This window comes from Saimiri boliviensis, chromosome 1, assembly GCF_048565385.1.
Source record: "Saimiri boliviensis isolate mSaiBol1 chromosome 1, mSaiBol1.pri, whole genome shotgun sequence".
NCBI classification, from domain to species: domain Eukaryota; kingdom Metazoa; phylum Chordata; class Mammalia; order Primates; family Cebidae; genus Saimiri; species Saimiri boliviensis.
The window spans coordinates 59,600,987-59,613,976 of NC_133449.1; positions in this window are offsets into that span (position 1 = coordinate 59,600,987).

The following is a 12,990-nucleotide window of genomic DNA, read 5'->3' on the forward strand; positions in this document are numbered from 1 at the left end:
CAGGAATAAATTTCCAGTCAGAACTGCAGCTCCAAGGGAATCTGGGAAATATTCATTTTAGTTTTCAAGACTCTGCAAAGCCAGAATAAAATCTAAGGAGGAGTTGAAATTAATTCTGTGTACCCGTGTTTCATATATAGCATGTTTATGTTCAACATGGTGTCTACATTTCAATGGTTCCTCAATAGCTTTAAAGAACTCCCCGTGAATTCTAGTACAACATCCACACTATCACCCAAAAGTCAGTACCACTTACAGATTTTCTGTTCATCATTTTGTTATTACTGCAATCACATTGGCTCTTGTGGAAGATTCCTCTGTTCCAGACACTTAGAATGAGGCTTTCTAGCATAATATCGGAAGCCATCCAAGGAAGTAAATCTTTATATCACTTCCTTGAAATAATTTTTTATGTTCTGTTTCATGAATAGTCTTCTATTCTTCCAGGTAAATATGCCCTCTTAGAGGTCTTTTAATAGACTTCATTCAAGTTATTATTTTACCTTTACGAATTTATCACATGAAAGGATGCACAGCTGCCACTGTAGGTGCCACTCTACATGTGGTAAATGTATATAGATTCTGGTCATAAAGAAAATTGATTTAAACTTCATCTGTAGCTTCTTTGATTTTTCTCCTCATTTTAAGAAATGAGATCACATCTCTGTGGATGTGAAATATTTCAAGAAAACACAGACTTTTTGAGGATTTTATTTTTTCTTCTGGGAATAATGCAACAGTCAGTTATGGGCAATTATTTTAGGACATTGAAGTAAAGGGGACTTCTTTGTTTAGTATTAATATTTATAACATCAGGGATGAGTCTACTGCACTATGTCATGAAAAGTATGAGCTCTTCTCTGAGATTCTCACCACGTTAAGTCATGGACTTTCAGCTATTTAATAGTGTGCTCTACTACTCTACAAAATAATCAGAAAATCTATTTATAAAATAACACTTTTTCTTATTCTTTTATAAATAACATTTTTAATTTTTTTTAGGGTAGAGAGCAACTGATAAAAAATGATCCAATATAGAATAATTATAATAAAAATATGAAGAACATTCAAGAGCATGTGCTTTCCCTACTGTTCTGACAAATGGATTAAAAACAGCAATTCTTACTTACTGCAGTTCTTTCAAACTAAATTTAAAAAGTCAAAAAATATTTTTTACTTTAACAGAAGAGATAATTAGCTTCCATATTAGGGAAGAAAGGGAGATGAAGTAAAATGATATGCTAGGATTAAAACATTTTGGTCATCACAATTAAAATACAAGAGACACATATGTTTGTCTGTGTGTGTGTGTGTGTGTGTGTGTGATTGTGTGTGTGTGTGTGTGTGTGTGTGTGTGTGTGTGTGTGTGTATTTCTCTATCTCTATATACAGGTATGTGTGTACATTTATGATTAAAGACTCTGATAATATAATGTTGGCACACCTATCCAGTATCGATTCCAAGGTCAAGGACATTATTCTGGGAGTCAGAAAAAAACTGAGAAACTGATTTTAGTCCTTGCTCTACCACTACATTTTAATTCATGACATCTCCATATAATTGTACATGACAGAAACCCGAGTTACCCTTGACTTCTCCTCTTTTCACAACTCACATTCAATCCATCATGAAACCCTTTTAGCTTCTACCTTCAAAATTCATTCAGAATCTGATAACGTTTTAATATCTCTCTACTATTTCAGTTCTGATATGAGACCCCCATATTTCTTGCTGGAATTAATGCAATAAGTTGCTTAGCAGTCTTTCTGCTTCCATTTTTGCCTGCCTTACCCAGTAGAATAGCTAGAGTTATTATTTTAAACCTTTTGTAGAATCTTTTCACCCCTTTGCTCAATACCTACTGCATTAGTTTGCAAGGATTTTCATAACAAAGTACCATAGACTGAGTAGTCTAAACAACACAAATTTATTTTCTCACAGTTCTAGAGGCTCGAATTCCAAAATCAAGTTGTCAGCAGCATTGATTCATTCTGGGGGCTTAGAAAGAGAATCTATTCTATGCTTTCTTTCCTAGTTTCTGTTGATTTACTGACAATATTTAACATCATTTTGCTCAGAAAGCATCACCCCAATCTCTGTTTTCATCTTCATATGGCATTCTCCTTTTGTGTGTCTACCTCCAAACTTCCCTTTTTTGTAGGGACATCAGTCGTATTGGATTTTTGCCCACTCTAATGACCTCATCTTAATTTGATAAAAAATGGCCTTGTTTCCAAATAAGGTCATATTCTGAGATACCGGAGCTCAGGATGTCTACACATGAATTTTGACTGATAGAATTCAACCTGTAATGCTTGCTAAAGCTTGATTTTCACACAGCCTAAAGAGTCAACATCCTTACAGAGGCTATAATGTGGTGTTTCATGCCTGGAATCTCCATTACTTGTCTCATCTTTATTCTCCAACTTAGTCACTGTTCTAACCACTCTAGAGTTATTGCACTGATTCTTCCTTGTGCTTGCAGCACTTTTCTTCAGATGACAGACATGTCAACTGAACGTGCTTTCTTCATGTTTTTGCTTAAATGGCACTTTTGCAATGAAACTACCTGACCACCTAAAATAATACTGCAGCTGCCCCTTCCTCTCCGGAATTTTCAATATACTTTATTATATTTTTTCCAAGCACTATGAAATTCTAATATGCTCTATGCATTATTATTTATTAAAAATACTTTATTGCTTTTCTCTCCCACAAAATATAAAGTTGTTTATTAATTTATTCTAAGCACTGATAACTGCTTGACACATAAAAAATGGCTCACTACAAATGAGTTGAATGTTGAAATCAATAGCCCTTTGTGAAATAGATAGTAAGAATCACATGAGATCTGATCAAGACTGAGTACTGTAGAACAACTCATTGTCTACAGAGCCTGGATGTGGACAAGACTGGCATCCTGATATCAGATCTGGATAGGGCATTCAGAGATAATCTGGGATTGTCTCTCTTTTATAGAGATAGCAAAAGTGTTTATAGCATACTAAGTGAGGACATCTTTAGATAAAAAAGAAGAAATGTGTGTGTGTCAAACAGTAAAAGATAGAATTTAATAGAAAATTCATGGAGTGAAAGATTGGTTGACAAAGATTTTTCCTTTTATGGAATTGGGACTCAATTAATATCAGCTTCCAATCATTAACAATTGATACATAGTCATCTGAACAATTTGAACAGATGGAAAGGGTAAATGAGAATTGTGGAGCTAAATCACATTGTAGAATTATGGATAGAAAAACCATGATTTCTGTTGCTGCATTATCTGAAAATGTTATTTTCTTTCCTTTTCACATTTTGTTTGATTGAAACATTTCATGAGATACTCAAATATTCTTTCAATAAATTGGCATCCCCTTCTTACAAGGTTTAATTTCTAAAATTTAAATTTAATCTTAGGTAAATGTTTCAAACAGATAAAAATAATGTAACAAAAGCTTACATTATTTTTTATATTCTACTTTTTCATGTGGGATTCACCTTTCTTTACATATATAATGTATATATAGTTTTTATATGTAATTCAAAATTTGAATTTGATGTTTTTCCATCAGCACTTTGATAGTGTTATTCCATTATATTCTGGTCTCTATTGTTATTGGAAGCCTGTGAGCAGTTTAGCATGCATTTTTAAATACAATTGTTTTGTCCCGTCGTTGTTAAAATTTTTCAATCTTGAGGATTCTACAGATTTATAATGTGAAATCCCAGGTCTAAGTTAGCTTCTTTTTGTTGTTCAGAAAATTGTGCACACTATCTTTGAGAATTTATGTTTGCACAATATTCTAAAAAATTCCCAGCAGTTGTGTCTTTCAAGCTTGCCTCTTCCATTCTTTCTCATTCTAATTCCATGTCTCATAACTTCTCCTCATTTCTATATTACTGTTTTAGTTACTTTTCTTCTGCAATTACTGTATTTGTCTTCCCTAGAAGCATTATTTCTTTTTCAAATATTCTCATTCTTTTTTTTTTTCTCCTCTGCATGTGGTTCCTTTTTTGAAGGTATTCATTATTTTAAAAGTGTTTAAAATAGGTTTGCATATTGTATTTTACTCCCTGTTTTTGATCACTGCTCTGTTATCTGAGAATCCTGCTGTTATGCTTGAGTCTAAATTATGACAAATTACTTTCTCATTTCTTTTGCAATTTTGTGACATGAACTCATGTCTTTGTGTGTGGCAGGAGACAAGTATCCCTTCTGGACTGAGTTTTGAAGAATGTTTCCTGATGGTCTATGTATTTGCTTCCTGAAAAGCACCCTGAAAATATTGCCTGCCTATAACTTATCACTGTATTAATTTTTTATCTTGAGGATTATGTATTTACATGGGTATTGTATAATCATTTCTAAACCTGATGGCTGCACAAGCTGAGAGATTTGTATTTTAGGTGACAATAACTTCCTTTTTTTAGTGAGAGTCCAGACAGGGACAGATGAGCTTCATTGCCATCATCCTGTCCTGGAGAATGAATGTCCTTCTATTTTCCAGTTTCTCTCTGGGAACAACTCAGCTTTATTTGGGCATCTCATTCACTTCCAACTATCTGCCTCACACTTGACAGTAAGACCAAATCCCTTAGTAACCAAGGCACATAATTCCTTCAGCTTAAATTTTAAGGAAAGGCATAGGATAAGTTTTTACATTTCAGCAAGTGACTTTCATTCACCTCTTCAGGTTTTTTTGCTGTAATATTCATTTTTTCTTAAGATCTCGGCTATACTTTTAAACATTTTTATGATATGTTTCTCCAGAAAGTTTTATGCAACCCCAGTTTTCCATCATGCTAGTTTTCATCTAGAGAATAGGCAGAATATAATTGCATGTCAGTGTTTGGTACTAGGGGTAGTATCTTTAACTGTGTCCTTTCAAATTTTACCCAGGCAAATAATATTTTGGAGATGAATAAATAAATTGATTAATTTTTTATATGAGAAAATAAATTTATTGATTACTTTTTATTTGTTCCAAATACCTAATTACATGCAGTATTACTTGCATCTGAAACAGTCTCTACTCCTTCAGAAGGCTGGAACACAGCCTGGAATGGGCATAATTCATGGCAAGACTCAACATCCTTCTTTGCAGGTGAGCCTATAGTTACAGCTTGACTAACAACAGATGGCATTATTTTAACACAGAAAAATGCTGAGTGAGACGGTGATTCTCTTTTAAGAGTAGTGACAGTCTGAGATTCTTGGCTTAAATGAGACCCTGGTGACTGGAATTCATAAACCTGGACAGGAGAGAGACTCATCTATTGCCAAGCACATAAAACACCTTTAATGATAGTCACATTGCTAAAGGTTAAATAAGACCCATGTAGGTAAAAATAAAAAGAGAAAGACAAATATTTTTTCTAAAAAAATCTATTTAATGTCACCATCTTTTGTCTCAATAGTGTGAAAATGCTGGGGTAAAAAATACAGAAATAAATAAGAGAGAACGCCTTGAAGTTGAGAAAAAGAAAAAGATTTTTCACACATTTAATTTCTTTAGTTACTACTCTTGGCTCTGCCTTTAAAATATTCCAAGAACCTGGCTCTGTCTTAATTATCACCGCTTTCACTGATCTGGTCTAAGTTGAAACCATTTCTAGCCAGTATGACTGCAGTAGCCTCCCACTGATCTTGCAAACATCATTCTCTAGAGTCAATTTTATAACACAATCCTTTTTTAAAAATATTCTTTTTGCTTTTGTTTCATTTTTAATTTTGAAACTTCCACAAAATGGAGAGAAAAAATATGAGCTGCCATGAATCCATCACCAGCTTTCAACAATTATCAACATTTTGCAATCTCACTTCATCTATCCCATCATTCCCACATGTACTGTTTCACCAGTAATTCTTTTAAATTTGAATCCAGATCAAGTGTCCTTCTGCTTAGAACTTTCCAAAGGTGTCCAAACTTAGAAGACGGAGAAGCCATAACCCTATTGATAGCCTATATAACTGATGTGAACTTCCATCCCTGTTCCCCATGATAATTTAATCCTCCTCCTCACTTCCTCTGCTCCAGCCACTAGCTTATTTGTTGCTGGGACTTTGTGACCTGCTCCCACATTAGGAATCTGCACTTGCTGCTCACATGGCCTAAAACTTTCCCTCCTCTCCCACTGTCCTCCTATACAGATTTCTTCTTCGGCTTTTTCAAGACTTTGCTCAAACATTGCTTTAAAGTGAGGCATTTTCTGGGCATTCTATTTAAAAATTTAATTTACCCCAAGCCACCTGCTGGCGTTTTATATCCTCCTGTTGACTATATTTTCATCTTAGCTCTATTTTATTTACTAATGCAACTTTTATACAGATATATGCCTACTGCCTGGTATATAAATGGTGTTCCATAAACATTTGTTGAATATTAACATTGATTATACATTGCAAAGTCTTGAGTGAAGCTGAGATGCTAAATGTATTTTAATCACTGACATAATATGCTATTTTTATATATTTGTAAAACTCTCTAAAGGTGCAGCTGTGTTGTCATCTAAGAGGAACATGAAGTCTTCCCTTTTCCTGTCAGATCCTGATATTTGACAGCATGACAGATGTCCTGAGAGAAACAGACTTCTTACAAGTGTGATATTTCTTGTTTCAAGTTTTACCAGCAAGCTCTATGGTGGTGGGGGTGGGGAAATAAGGGGCAATAATAAAAGCCTCTTAAACCGAAACTATAATCAGACTCCTTTAAAATCATCTCATTGATTAGGGCTGAACTCCTTGGTCTTCCCTCTCTATCCTTGGAGAATCTAGTTTGAGTAAGAATCCTGCTAAGTCAGCTTAGCAAAATCCCCCATGCTTGATATCTGACCACCCTTTGGATCTTACCATCCTGACCAGCCTTCAGCAGTAGTCAATCAAGTCAGTTTAGCAAAGAAACTCTTATCCTTGATGTTTCCTCTTAGCAATTTTCCATCCACTGACTCCAATCATAGTCCTTGATTCTAAAACTCCACCTGTCCTTTTTGAAGTCGGAATTGAGCCCAGTCTCTCTCTTGCTGCAAGACCCCACTGTAGTGGTTTCTGTACATATTGCCATGACCCGCCTTGAATAAAGTCTGCCTTATGATCTTTAAAAAGTGCTTGGATAGGCCGGATGTGGTGGCTCACACCTGTAATCCCAGCTACTCAAGAGGCTGAGGCAGGAGAATTGCCTGAACCTGGGAGGGGGAGGTTGCAGTGAGCCAAGATCGTGCCACTGCACTCCAGCCTGGCTGACAGAGTGAGACTTTGTCTCAGAAGAAAAGAAAGAAGTGCTTGGATAATCTTGTTGTTGTTGTTGTTTCTTGACAAGGGTAAGTGTGATATGCTGGTAAATGTTTAACAACCAGCTTTCTGGAGAGAATAAAAAGATCTGGGTAGTAGCATTGCTACTTTCAGTGGTATAAATACTCCCTCCATGGCAAATTGTAAGCTACTAATATGAAATCTCTCAATGTGGATTTGGGGAGAAATGCACAATAGAACGTCATTTTAAAGCATCTCCATTATATGTATCTGAGAGAAGCAAAGAATCTAGAGAGGGTGTCAGCAAATGACAGATTCTGAACCAAATGTCTTGTTTCGTTGAATACTGCCATGCTCATTGATTCGTACAGTGACTGTGGCTGCTTTTACATGGGAAGGACAGAGTTGGGTAGTTATGACAGAGATGATATAGGCCACAAAGCTAAAAATATTTACTCTCCAGCCCTATCCTTAAAATATTTGCTGAACACTGGCCTAGATTATAGTAAAACACAGTAAAGCAATTAAGTACTGGTGGGCTTTGAGTGCTTATCTTTTTTCTTAACATCATTTGTTTAACAGTACGTTTGTATAATTTAATATTTAATAATGTCTTTTTAATAATTTTAGAAAAATTCTAAAAATTTAATAATGGGCTCTTGCCATCAAGATACAACATACCACTAAGGGAAAAGAAACTTCTTAAAATCATTTATTAAAAAAACTACTCATATTGTCTGACCCAATAATATTTTGACAAGCCCAGTAGATTTTTTAAAAACTAAATTTGCTTGATAGAAATATGCTTAGCAATGTACAAACTTTACTATTTTGCAGTATATTTCTATTAAAATAACTCTATAATTTGGCTAGGCTGTCACTGAATATTTTTAGACACCTACTAGGTGATTTGGTGATAAATAAGACAGGCAGAATCTAAGCAGGTGGCATTTTAACTGAAACTTATTAATGAGAAGGAGATGTATGAAAGTGGGAAATAGATTGGTTCATTCATGAATAACAGCAAGTGCAAAGGTCCCAAAATGGGCACCAGTTAGATGCACTCAAATGATAGAATAATAATTTGAGTAAGATAAGTGATAAGTCAATTAAGAAAAAAGCTAAAGACCGAAAAGTACATGGGGGCTTTACAGCCAGTAAGTTTCAATATTTTTCTTAGTATAATCCAAAACTTTTGCAAAGGTTTTAAACTTGGACATAACCTGATCTGATTTGCATTTCCATAATTTTGTTTGTGTGGAAAAGGGGTAGAGCAGTGCAACAATGGGCTCAAGGAGACCCAAAGGAGGCCATTCACCTTATAAAAGTGACTTAGACTAAAGCCGCAAATGTGGAATAGGAAAGAAATCACCAGATTCATTACACATTCAGATACATTTTGAAAGTCAGTTAGAAAGTCCTTTTTTTCAATTTTGCTCTATGAATTTGCTAAATGGTCACATTATTATAATAATTTGACAACATATTATTAGTATTCACTTCTCCAAATGGTGCACTTGATCATAGAGCAGACTCTAACCTGCATGGTTGAATTGGGTCATGCTTTTCCTTCATGCGACTCAAATCTCATCTGGACTTTGCAAATCTTACCTCCACTTTAGTCCTACAGTGTCCCTTTCTCAGGTTGATTTTAGGCAAAACCCAATAATGTGAGTTGATTATTAAAGTACAAATATATAACTGGCAACACATTTCAGAAAAAACCTCCCCAGCTGGCTTCTGGGACTCAGGACAAGAACAAAATAAAAGAAAATCATTCATTTTATTGTCTTTTATTGATACAATCGCAATGCTAATTTTTTAAAACAAATCTAATTTAACAAAGGAAAAACCAGAGGATAAATATATAGCATACAGTTTTTTAAATTTTCCCCTGCAAAGAGATCAGCTTGTGATTATTTTTGTCTTGAGATGTATTTTCAGGGAAATATAATGAGATAACTGCCTAGGAGATACTTTCCAGTTAATTCTTTAATACTATGGTGCAAGCTTTGGAATTGGTTTTATAAGCATTTCCAAACCATACCTCCCCTCCCTCCATTGCATTTCTTTATGTGGGAAACAAACACCACCTGCAGCATTATGAATGGAGCGAATTTTAGTGCGTGCCCTCCAGGGGTTCTTCTACTCTTCCATCTTTTGTGGCCCAAGGCTGATGAAAGATCTGCACTGTCTAATAAAACATAACATTTATCAAGAGTCTAGTAAGCACGTTTAAGTGTCAGAGTGACCTAGGTTTTCTATCTAGTTCTAGTTTTCTCTAGCTGTGTGACCATAAGCTAGGTAACCTTGCTTTGCTACCATTTTCTTATATCAAACTTCACAGGTTTGTTATGAATATTAAATGAAATAAAGGCCATATGATGCTAGATAAATAATAACTATTTTTATATTTGTCTTTAGGTAAAATACATAACAAAGGCAGGGCTTTTAAAGATTGTATATAGAAAATACAGGCAAGGTAAAAAGTGTAAATCATCCAAAGATAAAAGGAAATGAAAGAGCTAAACTAACATGTTTTGGGAGTGTAAGAAAGTTTGGTTTTCCCTGTAATAATGTCTCATGACTATAACTTCCATCTCATTCCCACTCTACAAATACTCTTTTTTTTTTTTTTTTCAATATTTTCATCATAATTTCACCAAGGGAAATTCACCTGGCTTTACCCAGAACTTAAGGTATCAGGATCCTCTAGCATTTTTTTTTTTTTTTTTTTTTTTATTCAGAGTTTCACTTTCTTTACCCAGGCTGGAGTGCAATGGCGCGATCTCAGCTCACGGCAACTTCTGCCTCCTGGGTTCAGGCAATTCTCCTGCCTCAGCCTCCTGAGTAGCTGGGATTACAGGCACGTGCCACCATGCCCAGCTAATTTTTTGTATTGTCTAACAAAGTAGCTACTTAGCCACACATGGTTACCTACTAATAAAATTTGCTAGTGCAGCTGAATGCCTGAATTTTTAATTTTACTTAGTTTTAATTGTTTAAAATTTAATTTTAAAAAACTAATACTTAATTCAGCTATTAGAACACTTCATTTAGTACAACTTGGGTATGTAAATCTATTTTTTCAACTGTAAATTTATGAAACCCACGTATGAATCCAGTATTTCCAATAAAAATTTAGTGTTTGAATCAAGATGTTCTCTAAGTATAAATTATATACCAAATGCCAAAGATTTGTAATGCAAACAGGTCAGCAATAGTTTCTATTATTGATTATTATTGAATTGATAATAGTTTAGATGCATTGGGATAAATAAAATCTACCATAAAAATTAATTTTACCTGTTTCTTAATGAAGCTATTAGAAAATTTATCATTATGTTGTGGCTCAAGTTATATTTCTATTGCACAGCACTGCTCTAGTTCTTCCTAAGGGGATAAGTAAGATATTTCATAATCCATTTGCTTTAATGGAGTGGATTTTTATGCTCTTTCAAATTGAGCTAAGAGAGTTAAGCTTCTAGTTCAAGTTAAGATTGCATTTTTTCTACACATGCTTTATTGAGTTTATTAATTTTCAAATTTAAAGAGAAGGTAGAAATTAAAGAATACATTTTCTAATCTAACAAAGAATCATGCAGCAATACCAATATTATTCATTCCTCTATCTTGTTGGAACACACTCACCAAGAGGAAAATCATAATCTCAAAAAGCAGTTCATTGTGCTATATGTAAGAGCTAATTTTTTGAAATAGGCTATTCATACTAAAGTATTTAAGTTTTTTTAATTCATCCTTCACTTGGGCCAAACTAGGAATTAATTCCTTTTTTATGTGTTATCTCTTTACTAGAGCTATTGTCCTTTCCCACTCTCACTAATGTACAGTAGTATGGCTAGAGTATCCATGACAGGCAGCAATTCATTCCATCCTGAAGTCATGTTGCCTTCTACCGTCACAAAGTTTTCATGGGCACTCTTATCTTTTGCCCTGGTAAACCTCCCTTTTCAAAGCTCCCATTGTTTGCAAAATAACTATTTTTGAATACTGTCACCTTTCTTTCTTATTGGTAAATAAGAACATTTCTAACCACAAGCCACTCTACAGCTTTTCATAGATGGCATATTTTTCTAGTAATTGCTATAATATTAATACACTCTAGCGCTGAGTCATATTGATGATTTTTTATCTGGCTTTGTGGTCTCTAGCATAAGCCTTATGACTTATTTTTCTCTATTTTCCATTGATATTTTCCAAAGTGTTCTTAAAAATGCCTCCATCAGGCCAAGCATGGTGGCTCATGCTTGTATTCTCAGCACTTTGGGAGGCCGAGGCAGGGGGATCACAAGGTCAGGAGTTTGACACTAGCCTGACCAACATGGTGAAACCCCATTTCTACTAAAAGTGCAAAAATTATCTGGGTGTGGTGGCACGTACCTGTAATCCCAGCTACTTGGGAGGCTGAGGTAGGAGACTCCCTTGAACCCATGAGGCAAAGATTGTTGCAGTGAGCTGAGATGGCACCACTGAACAGAGCCCGGGCAACAGAGTGAGACTCTGTTTCAAAAAAAAAGGGGGGGTTTTGATTTTTGGTGTTATTTTCAAATTTGCCAATAATCTATAATTATCATAAAAATAATAATACAACTAAGAAAAAGGAAATAAAGAAAAAGTTTCAATAATCTTATGATATGAATATAATCATTTTTTATATTTTAGACTATAACAAAATTTTTGTCTTCAGACACAAATTTGTTTGTATTATATGAATTTTAAAAGGACATTATGACATGAAGTAACTTGGTAGTCAGTTTTGTTCAGTGACAAGAAATAGCAACAACCTTAAAAACTAAAACTGGTAAATATATACCTGGCATGTTATTTATTCATTGTAGGACACAATTCAGTAATCATACAAAATTCATGGCTTTTTAAAGCTTTTTTCCTTGTATGTAAGTAATATGATCATAGACATTTCTTTTAATATATTTTAGGCAATTTTAAAATTATTTCAGGAATTATAAAACAAAATTCTTAATTAAGACATTTGGGAATTCCTCAGTCTTTGACATTTACTGTAAAAATGCCCTTCAGGAAAGCTGTACCAGTTTCTAATCCAACCATTTAGGTGTTCAGTTACTAAGAAGACATCACATCATTCTTTCAGAACTTTGTAAATTTTATAAACAAATAACAATGTTAGCTTGATATTGATTATTAATGATATTAAATATGTTTGTCAAATGTTTATTGATCATATTAAATAAGTCTATTTTTGGAATTGATTGTTTCATGATTGGATATTTCAGTTAGGTTGTTTGTCTTTTTAACAGATTTTATTCATTAAATATTTGATTGCTAATAATTTTACTGGCTATAGTTTGAATCCATATATCATTTATTAATTTAATATTTTATTGTTAAAGTTTCACAATTTTACTTAGTAAAATCTTTCATCTTGCTTTTCTTTTATAAGTTCTAACTTCAGAAAGACCAGTGAAACAAATTCATAAAGTGACTGCCTTAGTTCATTTGTGCTGCTGTAACAGAATATTGTAGACTAGGCAATTAAAAAGAAAACAATGGAAATCTATTTTTTTTCCTTTTAAAGGCTGGACAGGAAAATACTGCTGGACTGGATTTGATGTCTGGTAAAGGCTGCTCTGTTTCAAAGACTAGACTCTGCTTCTGCATCCTCCTGTGAAGAGAAACATGGTGTCTTATATGCATGAGGGACAGAAGGATAAGAGAGCACTCCTTTCAAACTTGAGCCCCT